Source organism: Oncorhynchus keta, chromosome 24 (assembly GCF_023373465.1).
Source record: "Oncorhynchus keta strain PuntledgeMale-10-30-2019 chromosome 24, Oket_V2, whole genome shotgun sequence".
NCBI lineage: Eukaryota > Metazoa > Chordata > Actinopteri > Salmoniformes > Salmonidae > Oncorhynchus > Oncorhynchus keta.
In genome coordinates, this window is record NC_068444.1 from 26,247,188 (window position 1) to 26,259,781 (window position 12,594).

The 12,594-nt window shown below is 43.8% G+C and overlaps 1 pseudogene; it reads left to right on the plus strand.

Moving 5' to 3' along the window:
• Positions 1–853: 853 nt before the first annotated feature.
• On the plus strand, positions 854–906 carry LOC118357777 (uncharacterized; annotated as a pseudogene).
• Positions 907–12,594: the final 11,688 nt, after the last annotated feature.

Sequence of the window (12,594 nt, forward strand, 5' to 3'; positions counted from 1 at the left end):
GTGCCGCTCTGTTCTGGGCCAGCAGCAGCTGAACTAGGTCTTTCCTTGCAGCACTGGACCACACGACTGGACAATAATCAAGATTAGACAAAACTGGAGCCTACAGAACTTGGAGTGTGGTGTCACAAGCAGAGCATCTCTTTATTACGGCCGGACCTCTCCCCATCTGTACAAGTAAAACTCCTTATATTAATTAAGCAACTAGATAATTTTCATGTTTTTGTCATTTACGGCCAGACAGGGGCATAGTCCACTTAAAGAACAGCTGTAAAGTTTACAACAATTCTCATCTGAGCGGATTTAAAGGAAAACAGCATTTGTGTGTGTATGTGTGTGTGCATGTGTGTGAGGACACCATACATGGCTGAACATTGGCAGAGAATCAGCCACTACTCACCTTTTAAGTAGGCAGCCTTGGCTTGTGCATCTGGAACACACAAGCTCCAAATCATTTATCTCTATTTTCCACACTTTTAGTACGTATTACACAATTTCTACACAACCGTTTGTGCAACACTAAAAAAGGCCATAAAGTAGGTGGCAGGTAGCCTAGCGGTTAAGAGCATTGGGCCAGTAACCAAAAGGTTGCTGGTTTGAATACCTGAGCCGACTAGGTGAAAAATCTGTGAACATACCATTGCGCACGGCACATGTAAGTTGCTCTGGTTGAGAAAAATAATGCAAAATAAACTTCTCCACCTGTAAAAATACTACAGTTTACTATAGAATACTATACTTCACACTGTAGTATCCCTCAGTCATGTGTATTATTCACGTAGAAAACTATAATAAATACTGCACTTTTTTAACTATAGTAAATACTATATAATTACATCTATCTGCAGGTTATGGAAAATGTACTCTTTTAGTATTTCTCCAGCAGGTTTCCTCAAGGAGAAAGCCTCCTTCTATGTCAAAGATAGTAAAACAAAAACACTATAGTAAATTCTACAGTAACACCAGCAAAAACAATACGGCAAAAACTACAGTACTGTATATTACAGTCTGCAGAAGCACTACAGTTTATGCAACAGTATACTACAATCTGCAAAAAACACAACATTAATTACTACAGTATGTACTACACATTTCTTTACTACAGTATTTATACTATAGTTAATTAACTGTAAATACTACAGTATGCTACAGTCTGCAAAAAAACTACAGTGAATAATACAGTATATAAATATATTAATACTACAGTATTTAGACCATAGTATAATATAGTATTTTTAATGTTGGTTACACTGGCTGATTACTAAAGGTTTCTGTTGTGTGTAGAAACTGTGAACCATCATCAGAGCGAGGCTATACCCTCTGACAGAACAATCAGAGTAAAAATCTTGTTGGTGCTTAATCAAATCCTGATGGTAATAAATGTTACACTGCAAGGCCCATTGCATCTAATTGGCTCTTAATTTGACATCTACAAATCATGAGTGGCATGGGGTGGTTGGGTTTGCGCCAGGTAGAGGGAGGTTTAGGCAGAGGTGAGGTGAGACTGAGTAATTGAGGACCCCTCGGTCTATGCGTCATAGTCCTCTCAAACAAGCCTACATGTTTAGGACCTGATTTGACTCAGTCTGGAGTAATAACTCACACACACTATGGAATGAGCCAGCAAGAAGTGCCTCCTTTGTATGGCATGTACCTGCCTGTGTAGGTTTTATTTTCGTTTAATGATGCTCATTTCGTTTTCTTTCATTCCTACATCTATCACCCACAGAGCACTTCAATCCCATGACGTTTAACATTTAACTACTGCTCCCTTTCATTTCTCATAAGTGCAAATTGTTTGCGGCTTTTTATGATAGTTTTATGATGGTGCCAACTTTCCAGTGTTTGGACTGACTCGTCACAGCAAGCCATGGCAAGGAGGATTGATTGATGAGGCTCGAGAACCACTGGAACACCACAGCATTATAAGTGGGGTCCCTAGACGGCTGTTACATTCTGTGGTTTGGGGTAAAGATGACGAACATTCTGAATACAGAATCTATCAAATGCATTACAGTATACAGAGCACCTCGCTTATATTTAGGGACATCTGTGGCTTGTCCCTAGGGTTAAGAAGGAGATTTTGCATTTGACCATCAATGTATTGTTTTGTTGTAACGGGGGTTCCAATATTTCAGTAGAGTTTCTCTGAAACAAAAGTAAATTGTGAACTATGTATCCTTGTGAGAGACAGAGAGACTCTCAAATAGCCAATGTTCTGCGCAATGTTTGAATTATAGCATGTGAAAGTGGCTGCCTTCGATACTGTGAACCATCAGATCCTCCTCTCCACCCTCTCCGAGTTGGGCATCTCCGGCGCGGCCCACGCTTGGATTGCGTCCTACCTGACAGGTCGCTCCTACCAGGTGGCGTGGCGAGAATCTGTCTCCTCACCACGTGCTCTCACCACTGGTGTCCCCCAGGGCTCTGTTCTAGGCCCTCTCCTATTCTTGCTATACACCAAGTCACTTGGCTCTGTCATAATGGTCTCTCCTATCATTGCTATGCAGACGACACACAATTAATCTTCTCCTTTCCCCCTTCTGATGACCAGGTGGCGAATCGCATCTCTGCATGTCTGGCAGACATATCAGTGTGGATGACGGATCACCACCTCAAGCTGAACCTCGGCAAGACGGAGCTGCTCTTCCTCCCGGGGAAGGACTGCCCGTTCCATGATCTCGCCATCACGGTTGACAACTCCATTGTGTCCTCCTCCCAGAGCGCTAAGAACCTTGGCGTGATCTTGGACAACACCCTGTCGTTCTCAACTAACATCAATGCGGTGGCCCGTTCCTGTAGGTTCATGCTCTACAACATCCGCAGAGTACGACCCTGCCTCACACAGGAAGCGGCGCAGGTCCTAATCCAGGCACTTGTCATCTCCCGTCTGGATTACTGCAACTCGCTGTTGGCTGGGCTCCCTGCCTGTGCCATTAAACCCCTACAACTCATCCAGAACGCCGCAGCCCGTCTGGTGTTCAACCTTCCCAAGTTCTCTCATGTCACCCCGCTCCTCCGCTCTCTCCACTGGCTTCCAGTTGAAGCTTGCATCTGCTACAAGACCATGGTGCTTGCCTACGGAGCTGTGGAGGGAACGGCACCTCAGTACCTCCAGGCTCTGATCAGGCCCTACACCCAAACAAGGGCACTGCGTTCATCCACCTCTGGCCTGCTCGCCTCCCTACCACTGAGGAAGTACAGTTCCCGCTCAGCCCAGTCAAAACTGTTCGCTGCTCTGGCCCCCCAATGGTGGAACAAACTCCCTCACGACGCCAGGACAGCGGAGTCAATCACCACCTTCCGGAGACACCTGAAACCCCACCTCTTTAAGGAATTAAGGAATAATCCTTCTCCCCCCGTTAAAAGATTTAGATGCACTATTGTAAAGTGGCTGTTCCACTGGATGTCATAAGGTGAATGCACCAATTTGTAAGTCGCTCTGGATAAGAGCGTCTGCTAAATGACTTAAATGTAATGTAAATGTAAAAAGTGCATGTCCTCCTATCGAGAACGCAGGGAAAATACGAAAGAAAAAAAATGGTAGGTGAATAATATTAGCTATAGAATAAGTCTGTTAGACCAAAATCAATCTCCCATTATCTCCTCTTTACTGGTAATTTATCAGATGAAAAGGCTCTCTAGGACTTAGACCCACTGTCTCTCTTCCACCCCTTTTTTCCCACCCTCTATATCCCAAATGGCACCCTAATCCCTATATAGTGCATTACTTTTGACCAGGGCCTATAGGGCTTAAAAAACACTACAAGGACCAGAGGATGAAATAGAGAATAGCCCTTTCATCTGTTAATAGTGACCGGACCAATTGTTCCCCCCTCTCAGCCCAATTGCCCCTCACCCCCTCCTCTCTCTCCGTTATACATGTAATTGAGGCCCAGGTTTGCGGTGGAAGTGTAGGCCTGGGGAAAGGTGGAAGGAGAATTCCTATATCCTTTCTGGCCATATGAAGGTAATTCACTACACCCTGAAACTTTCTATTGAGATGAATCCCCCCCGTTCGTTCTCTCTTCCCCCAACCCTGCTGCTCCCACTTCCCTTTATCCCTGTCTTAAAGACAATGTGCTTTTACAACAAGTAATTACAGGGTTAATGACTGATTTGATGGGCCTGTGAAAAGAGGTGTAAACCTCATTGTCAGGCCTTGGTGGAAAAAGAGTAGTGAGTTCAGTTGGTTGAGCTCTCAAGAGGTCGGTAGGGATTAGGGTACTTGTGGCCTCTCATGAGCAAAGGCGGAAAGAGGATCCCCTCTTTTATTCTGCTTTTCTCAAATTCTCATTCAAATGTATCTTAGTTATTTAACTCAGTTGTCTTATAGAAGGATGTGTTATTTGCATTTGCATTGATTGTTGTTTTTATTTTTTTTTACATTCAACACTTTATACCGAAATGAATATGTGTACTGGAGAATTTTGAAATGAAGGCACACAACTACAGTACAGATTTGTACAGTATTCTGTGTTCGTAAACTCACCATCACAATTTAAATGATATCACCACCAAAGATATGGTTGGTGGCCCAACATTGTTTATCTCCATTGATCAATACATGAAGAGTAATTTAAGAAGTTGAATGAGGAACCCCTTTGGCCACCCTGTAGACTAGATATCATAGCCATGCATTTCAAGAATATTGTCAGGCATGACATGCATTTGATCAAAGATACAAATGTACAGTGCCTTCAGGAAGTATTCAGACCCAAATTCTGTTACGTTACAGGCTTATTCTAAAATGGCAAAAAAAAACAAAAACATTTCAGCAATCTACACACAATACCCAAAAATGACAAAGCAAAAATAGGTTTTAAGAAATATTTGCTCATTTATAATTAAAAAAAACTGAAATATCACATTTACATAAGTATTCAGACCCTTTACAGTCTCGAGTCATCTTGGGTATGACGCTACAAGCTTGCCACGCCTGTATTTGGGGAGTTTCTCGCATTGTTCTCTCTCTGCAGATCCTCTCTAGCTCTGTCAGGTTGGATGACAAGTGTTGCTGCACAACTATTTTCAGGACTCTCCAAATATGTTCGATTGGGTTCAAGTCTGGGCTCTGGCTGGGCCAATCAATGACATTCAGAGACCTGTCCCAAAGCCACTCCTGTGTTCTCTTGGCTGTGTGCCAAGGGTCATTGTCCCGTTGGAAGGTGAACCTTCCTCCCTGTCTGAGGTCCTGAGAGCTCTGGAGCATGTTTTCATCAAGCATCTCTCTATACATTGCTCCATTCATCTTTCCCTCGGACCCGACTAGTCTCCCAGTCCCTGCCACTGAAAAACATCCCCCCAGCATGATGCTGCCACCACCATGCTTCATTGGACGGATGGTGCCAGGTTTCCTCCAAATGTGACACTTGGCATTCAGGCCAAAGTGTTCAATCTTGGTTTCAGCAGACCAGAGATTCTTGCTTGTCATGGTCTGAGAGTCTTTAGGTGCCTTTCGGCAAACTCCAAGCAAGCTGTCATGTGCCTTTTACTGAGGAGTGGTTTCCGTCTGGCCACTTTACTACCATAAAGGCCTGATTGGTGGAGTTCTGCAGAGATGGTTGTCCTTCTGGAAGGTTCTCCCGTCTCCACAGAGGAACTCTAGAGCTCTTTCAGACTGACCATCGGGTTCTTGGTCATCTCCCTGACCAAGGCTATTTCCCCAATTTGCTCAGTTTGGCCAGGAGGCCAGCTCAAAGAAGAGTCTTGGAGGTTACACACTTCTTCCATTTAAGATTGATGGAGGCCACTGTGTTCTTGGGGATCTTCAGTGCTGAAAAATGTTTTGGGTACCCTTCCCAAGATCTGTGCCTCGACACAATCCTGTCTCGGATCTCTACGGACAATTCCTTCGACCTCATGGCTTGGTCTTTGCTGTGACATGCACTGTCAATTGTGGGACCTTTAATAGACAGTTGTGTGCCTTTCCAAATCATGTCCATTCAATTGAGTTTACCACTGGATGGACTCCAATCAAGTTGTAGAAACATCTCAAGCACAATCAATGGAAACAGGATGCACCTGAGCTCAATTTCGAATCTCATAGCAAAGGGTCTGAATGCTTATGTAAATAAGTTATTTCTGTAGGGGTTTGTAATAAATTTGGTAACATTTCCAAAAATCTGTTTTCACTTGCGTGTCGATTGCTGCATTTTTTAATTGTTTATTTAATCCATTTTGGAATAGGGCTGTAATGTAACAAAATGTGGAAAAAAGGCACTGTACATAATGTTTTTCATTTTCTTACTTAACCTTTATTTAACTAGGCACCTACATGTATGTCTGAAATACATTTAAGGAATTACATGCATTTTAGCAATGATGCAAATGTATTGATGTAACGGTAAATATACTGACATTTTATTTTTTTGTATCGGAAACCATCTTGGCTAACCGTGGGGAAAAACAATTGACTTATTTACTTACTCACTTTTCTTTGCAAGAAATGAAGGCTGTCTCCAAATGAGTAAGTTGAACGTGCAGTGACCTCTCTGAGGCGGTTATAACTTTTGCTTGGTGGGGACCAGCCGGTAGCTCCACATGGTATAGGAGGAAGGAGAGAGAAGAACACATGACAGACACAAACCCAAACGACCCTGCCTCTGCCATCTCTCCATCCACCTGCCACCTCTAGAACCCATCTCCTCTAGAACCACCCCTAATAACAGAGACTTCCTGCTGAGAAACACCATGGCAACCAAATAACCTCCTATTGATTGGCCAAGCTGTTACAAATTAGACATTAGACAGCTTCATAAACACAGTCATTAGCATATAAAGAGATGAGCGGAGGACACTGAGGGGAGAAGGGAGATCATTTGGGGACATCCTAAAGTTCCCTTAGGCCTTTTGTAACGATTGCTGAGGGCCCACCAGGGTCCCTGAACGCACACAGGCAGCCACAAGGTGCCCAGACCAGACTCTGTCCTCACAGTCGTTTATCAGTTTACCTGCAGGCTATTGGAAGGAGGGTGAGTAGAGAGTCAATGACAGGGGCCACAGCTGGGAGACACTGCCCTAGGCCAGATAGGGTGCAGCTCAGGTCAACCCTAACCCCAGTCATAGCAATACCCCAGATTCATGTCCACATCCCTGTTCAACAGTGAGCCTAACCAAAACCCTAAACCTAACCATAAGAATAACCCTAGTTTGGAAGATAGAAGATGGTGCTGCAGTGGATAGGTGGACAGGTCTTGTGGGCTGCTGACCAATTATGCTATTTTATGTTGTTTTTTACTCTGATCTTTTTTTTACATAATATTTCCACCCTCATTTCCTATGACAGAAAACTGGACAGTATAACATTGATCATTAACCTTGATTTGGATGAAGATTTCTACTTCAAAAAGTCGGCAGCTATGGACGTACTGCTCATTCTGAACCAGGTCCTAATCCTTGGGATTTGAAAGAGAAAGAGTCGGCTAAAGAGAGGCAAATGAGTGGGCTCCTTGACGAGACTACGTTGTCGAGTTAAGAAACCGCCTCTATCGTCCTTTCTATTGGTGAAAGTACAATCACTGGAGAACAAACTGGATGAGCTCCGTTGGAGACTATCCTATCAATGGGACCTGAAGATCTGCAATATCCTATATTACTCAGAGTCGTGGCTGAACATAGACATGGATATTATACATCTATCTGGTATTTCTGGTGCGCAATCTATGATGTTTAGGAAGTCTCAAGGTTTTGCTTGACTGAGTTAGAATACCTCATGATAAGCTGCAGACCATACTATTTACTAAGATAGTTTTATATATTTGTTGTACTAAGACTGCACTCAACGAGGTGTATAAGGCCATTAGCAAAGAAGAAAATGTATATCCAGAGGAGGAGCTCCTAGTGGCCGTTGATTTGAATGAAACTGAAATACGTCTGAAATACGTCTTACCTCATTTTTACTAGCATGTCACCAGGGCAACTAGAAGGGATAAAACTCTAGATCACCTTTACTCCACACACAAACACATACAAAACTCTCCTTCACCCTTCATTTGACAAATCTGACCATAACTCTATTCTCCTGATTCCTGCTTACAAGAAAAACTAAAACAGAAAGTACCAGCGACGCGCTGAGCAGATGCTAAGCTACAGTACAGCTTCGCTAGCACAGACTGGAATCTGTTCATTGATTCATCCGATAACATTGAGGAGTTGACCACATCAGTAAAGGGCTTCAATAGAAAATGCATCGATGATGTAATCCCCACAGTGACCTTGCATACATATTCCAACCAGAAAACATGGATTACATATATCCTTTTCAAGGAGCGGGACACTTACCCAGACGCTTATTAGAAATCCCACTACGACCTCAGATGAGCCATCAAGCATTCAAAACGTCAATACAGGACTAAGATTGAATCCTACCACGCAGGCTCTTATGCTCGTCAGATGTGGCAGGGCTTGCTAACGATCATGTATTGCAAAGGAAAACCCATCCGTGAGCTGCCCAGTGACGCGAGCCTACCAGACAAGCTAAACTCCTTCTATGCTCGCTTCAAGGCAAGCAACACTGAACCACGCATGAGACCACCAGCTGTTCTGGACGACTGTGTGATCTCGCTCTTTGAAGCTGATGTGACTAAGATCTTTAAACAGATTAACATTCACAAGGCCACAGGGCCAGACAGATGACCAGGACTTGTACTCAGAGCATGCGCTGGAGAGCTTGAGAGTGTCTTCACTGACATTTTCAAACTTTCCCTGACCCAGTCTGTAATACCTCAGGTTTCAAGCAGACCACCATAGTCCCTGTGCCCAATAATGTTAAGGTAACCTGTCTAAATGACTATCGCCCCAAAGCACTCACATCTCACATTGAAAGGCTTGTCATATCAAATCAAATGTTATTGGTCACATACACATATTTAGCTGTTGTGCCTTCTTCACCACACTACCTGTGTGGGGGGACGATTTCAGATCGTCAGTGACATGTACGCCGAGGAACTTGAAGCTTTCCACATTCTCCACCGCAGTCCCGTCAATGTGGATAGGGGAGTGCTCTCTATGCTTTTTCCTGAAATACAAAATTTGCTCCTTCAGTGAAGTGGAGGTGCTGCTTTCCCTTCACCACCTGGAGGCAGCCCGACAGGAAGTCCAGGACCCAGTTGCAAGGGGGGTGGTTCAGACCCAGGTCCCAAGCTTGATGATGAGCTTGGAGGGTACTATAGTGTTGAAGGCTGAGCTATAGTCAATTAACAGCATTCTTTCATAGGTATTCCTCTTGTCCAGGTGGGATAGGGCAGATCTATTGGGGCGGTAAGCAAATTGAAGTGGGTCTAGAGTACCAGGTAAGGTAGGTGGTCTAGCTTCTCGAAGAACTTCATTATGACAGAAATGAGTGCTACAGGGCGCGATGGTCGTTTAGTTCAGTTACCTTTGCTTTCTTGGGTTCAAGTGTTTAGCTTGTCTGGGAACGAGACGTCAGTATCCGCAACGTGACTGGTTTTCCCTTTGTAATCTGTGATTATCTGGAGACCCTGCGACATATGTCTTGTGTTTGAGCTGTTGAATTGCGAAACCACTTTGTATCTGTACTGACATTATACCTGTTTGATTGTCGTGGCTCATATCAACACAATCATCCCAGACACCCTGGACCCACTCCATGTCACATATCTTCCCAACAGATCCACCGGTGGAATTTCTATTGCACGCCACACTGCCCTCTCCCACCTGGAGAAGAGGAAAACCTACTTGAGAATGCATTTTATTGACTACAATACAGCTAAGCGTTCAAGTTCACTACTACCAAATCAAAATCAAATCAAATGTTATTTGTCACATGCGCAGAATACAACAGGTGTCGACCTTACAGTGAAATGCTTACTTACAAGCCCTTAACCAACAATGCTTTAAGAAGTTTTAAGGAAAAAAGAGTGTTAAGGAAAAAATAGATAATGAAAAAATAGGAAATAAAAGTTAGAAATAATTAAACAGCAGCAGTAAAATAACAAGCAAGGCTATATACAGGGGGTACCGGTACAGAGTCAATGTGCAGGCTCACCGGTGAGTCGAGGTAATTGAGGTAATATGAACACCTCCCTCTGCAACTGAATCCTGGTCCTCCTGACGGATCACCCCCAGGTGGTGAGGGTAGGCAACAACACAACGACCATGATGACCCTCAATAAAGGGGCCCCTCAGGGGTGTGTGCTTAGTTCCCTCCTTTACTCCCTGTTCACCCATGACTGCATTGCCACCCTCAACTCAAACACCATCATTAAGGTTTCTGGCGACAATGAAGGTTGGCCTGATCACCAACGACCTGGAAGTGTGGTGCCAGGACAACAAACTCTCACTCAACATAAGCAAGACATACTGTTGGAGCTGATCGTAGCTACAGGAAATGGGGGGCCGATCAAGTGTAGTGATCCACTTTGCTGTAGTGGAGCGGGTCAAGTGCTTCAAGATATCATTGTCCAAACACACCAACACAGTCATGAAAAAGTAAGGCTGAAAAGATTTTTCATGGGCCCTCAGATCCTCAAAAGTTATACAGATGCCCCATTGAGAGCATCTTGACTGGCTGCAAAACCGCTTGGTATGGCAACTGTCTAGCATCCAAACGCAAGGCACTATAAGATTGTACTGCGTACGTCCCAGTAATCACTGGGTCTGAACTCCCGGCCATCCAGGACCTCTATACCAGTCGGTGTCAGAGGAAGGCCCTAAAAATTGTGAAAGACTCCAGCCACCAAAATCATACTGTTCTCTCTGCTACCACGTGGCCAGTGCCGGCTCCAGGCATAAGTGGCATAAGCAGTCTTTAGGGCTCCAGTCCTCTATGCCTCCCCAAAATTACCATATATATATATTTTTTAGGAACTCAGTCGGGGTCTCAGATTGGTAAATTAGAGTTAGATTAGTAGAATACACAATGTGCAAGTTCAAAATTTGGTTGTGCACAAGTAATTTTTCTCGTGTTATTTTTACATTGGTAAATTAGTCTAGCCTGTTATCCCTAACCCCATTGATTTTGTTAGTCACTCTCACTCAGATATCATGAGATGGCAAAATGTGAATAATTGCAAGAAATTAGCTTTAAAATAATACATTTATAAAAACCTATTTTTGCTTTGTCATTATGGGGTATTTTGTGTAGATTGATTAGGGGAAAAACAATTTAAACCATTGAAAATTAAGTTTGCAAAATTTAGTCCCTGAGCTGACAAGGTACAAAATCTGTTGTTCTGCCCCTGAACAACGCAGTTAACTCACTGTTCCTAGGCCATCGTTATACAGTAATTAATAATTTGTTCTTAATTAACTGACTTCCCTAACTAAGTAAAAAATTATTGGGTATGATATAACAAGCTTGGCACACCTGTATTTAGCAAGTTTATCCCATTCCTCTCTGCAGATCCTCTCATCAGTTTGGATGGGGAGAGTCACTGCACAGCTATTTTTAGGTCTCTCCAGAGATGTTCAATCGGGTTCAAGTCCGGGCTCTTGCTGGGCCACTCAAGGACATTCAGAGACTTGACCCGAAGCCACTCCTGCGTTGTCTTGGCTGTGTGCTTAAGGTCATTGTCCTGTTGGAATGTGACCATTCGCCCAAATCTGAGGTACTGAGTGCTCTGGAGCAGGTTTTCATCAAAGATGTGTCTGTATTTTGCTCCATTCATCTTTCCATTGATCCTGACTAGTCTCCCAGTCCTTACCGCTGAAAAACATCCCACAGCATGATGCTACCACCACCATGCTTCACCTTAGGGATGATACCAGGTTTCCTCCAGACATGATGATTGGCATTCAGCCCAAAGTGTTCAATTGTGGTTTCAGAACAGAGAATCTTGTTTCTCATGGCCTGAGAGTCCTTTTTTCGCCTTTTGCCAAACTTCCTTGTGGTCCTTCATCTGCCTTTTACTGGGGACTGGCTTCCGTCTGGCCACTCTACCATAAAGGCATGATTGGTGGAGTGCGGCAGAGATGGTTGTCCTTCTGGAAGGTTCTCCCATCTCCTCAGAGGAACTCTGGAGCTCTGTCAGAGTGACCATCCCCCGATTACTCAGTTTGACTGGGCGGCCAGCAGCCAGCTCTAGGAAGATTCTTGGTGGTTCCAAACTTTCATTTAAGAACGATGGAGGCCACTGTGTTCTTGGGGACCTGCAATGCAGAAAAGTTTTCTACCATTCCTCATATCTGTGCCTCGACACAATCCAGTCTTGGAGCTCTACGGACAATTCCTTCAACCTTATTGCTTGGTTTTTGCTCTGACATGCACTGCCAACTGTGGGACCTTATATATGTCCATGTCATGTCCAATCAATTTAATTTACCGCAGGTGGACTCCAAGCAAGTTGTAGAAACATCTCAAGGATGATCAATGGAAACGCCTATTGGGCGGCGCACAATTGGCCCACCATCATCCGGGTAAGGGGGGGGGGGATTGTAAGGGGGGGCTTTACAAGTAGGCAGTCATTCAAAATTTGAATTTGTTCTTATCTGACTTGCCTAGTTATATAAAAGTCAAATAAAAAATTTATAAAATAAATATAAACAGGATGCACCTTAGCTCAATTTTGAGTCTAATAGCAAATGGTCTGAATACTTATGTAAATAAGGTATTTCTTAACCTGTTTTCACTTTGCC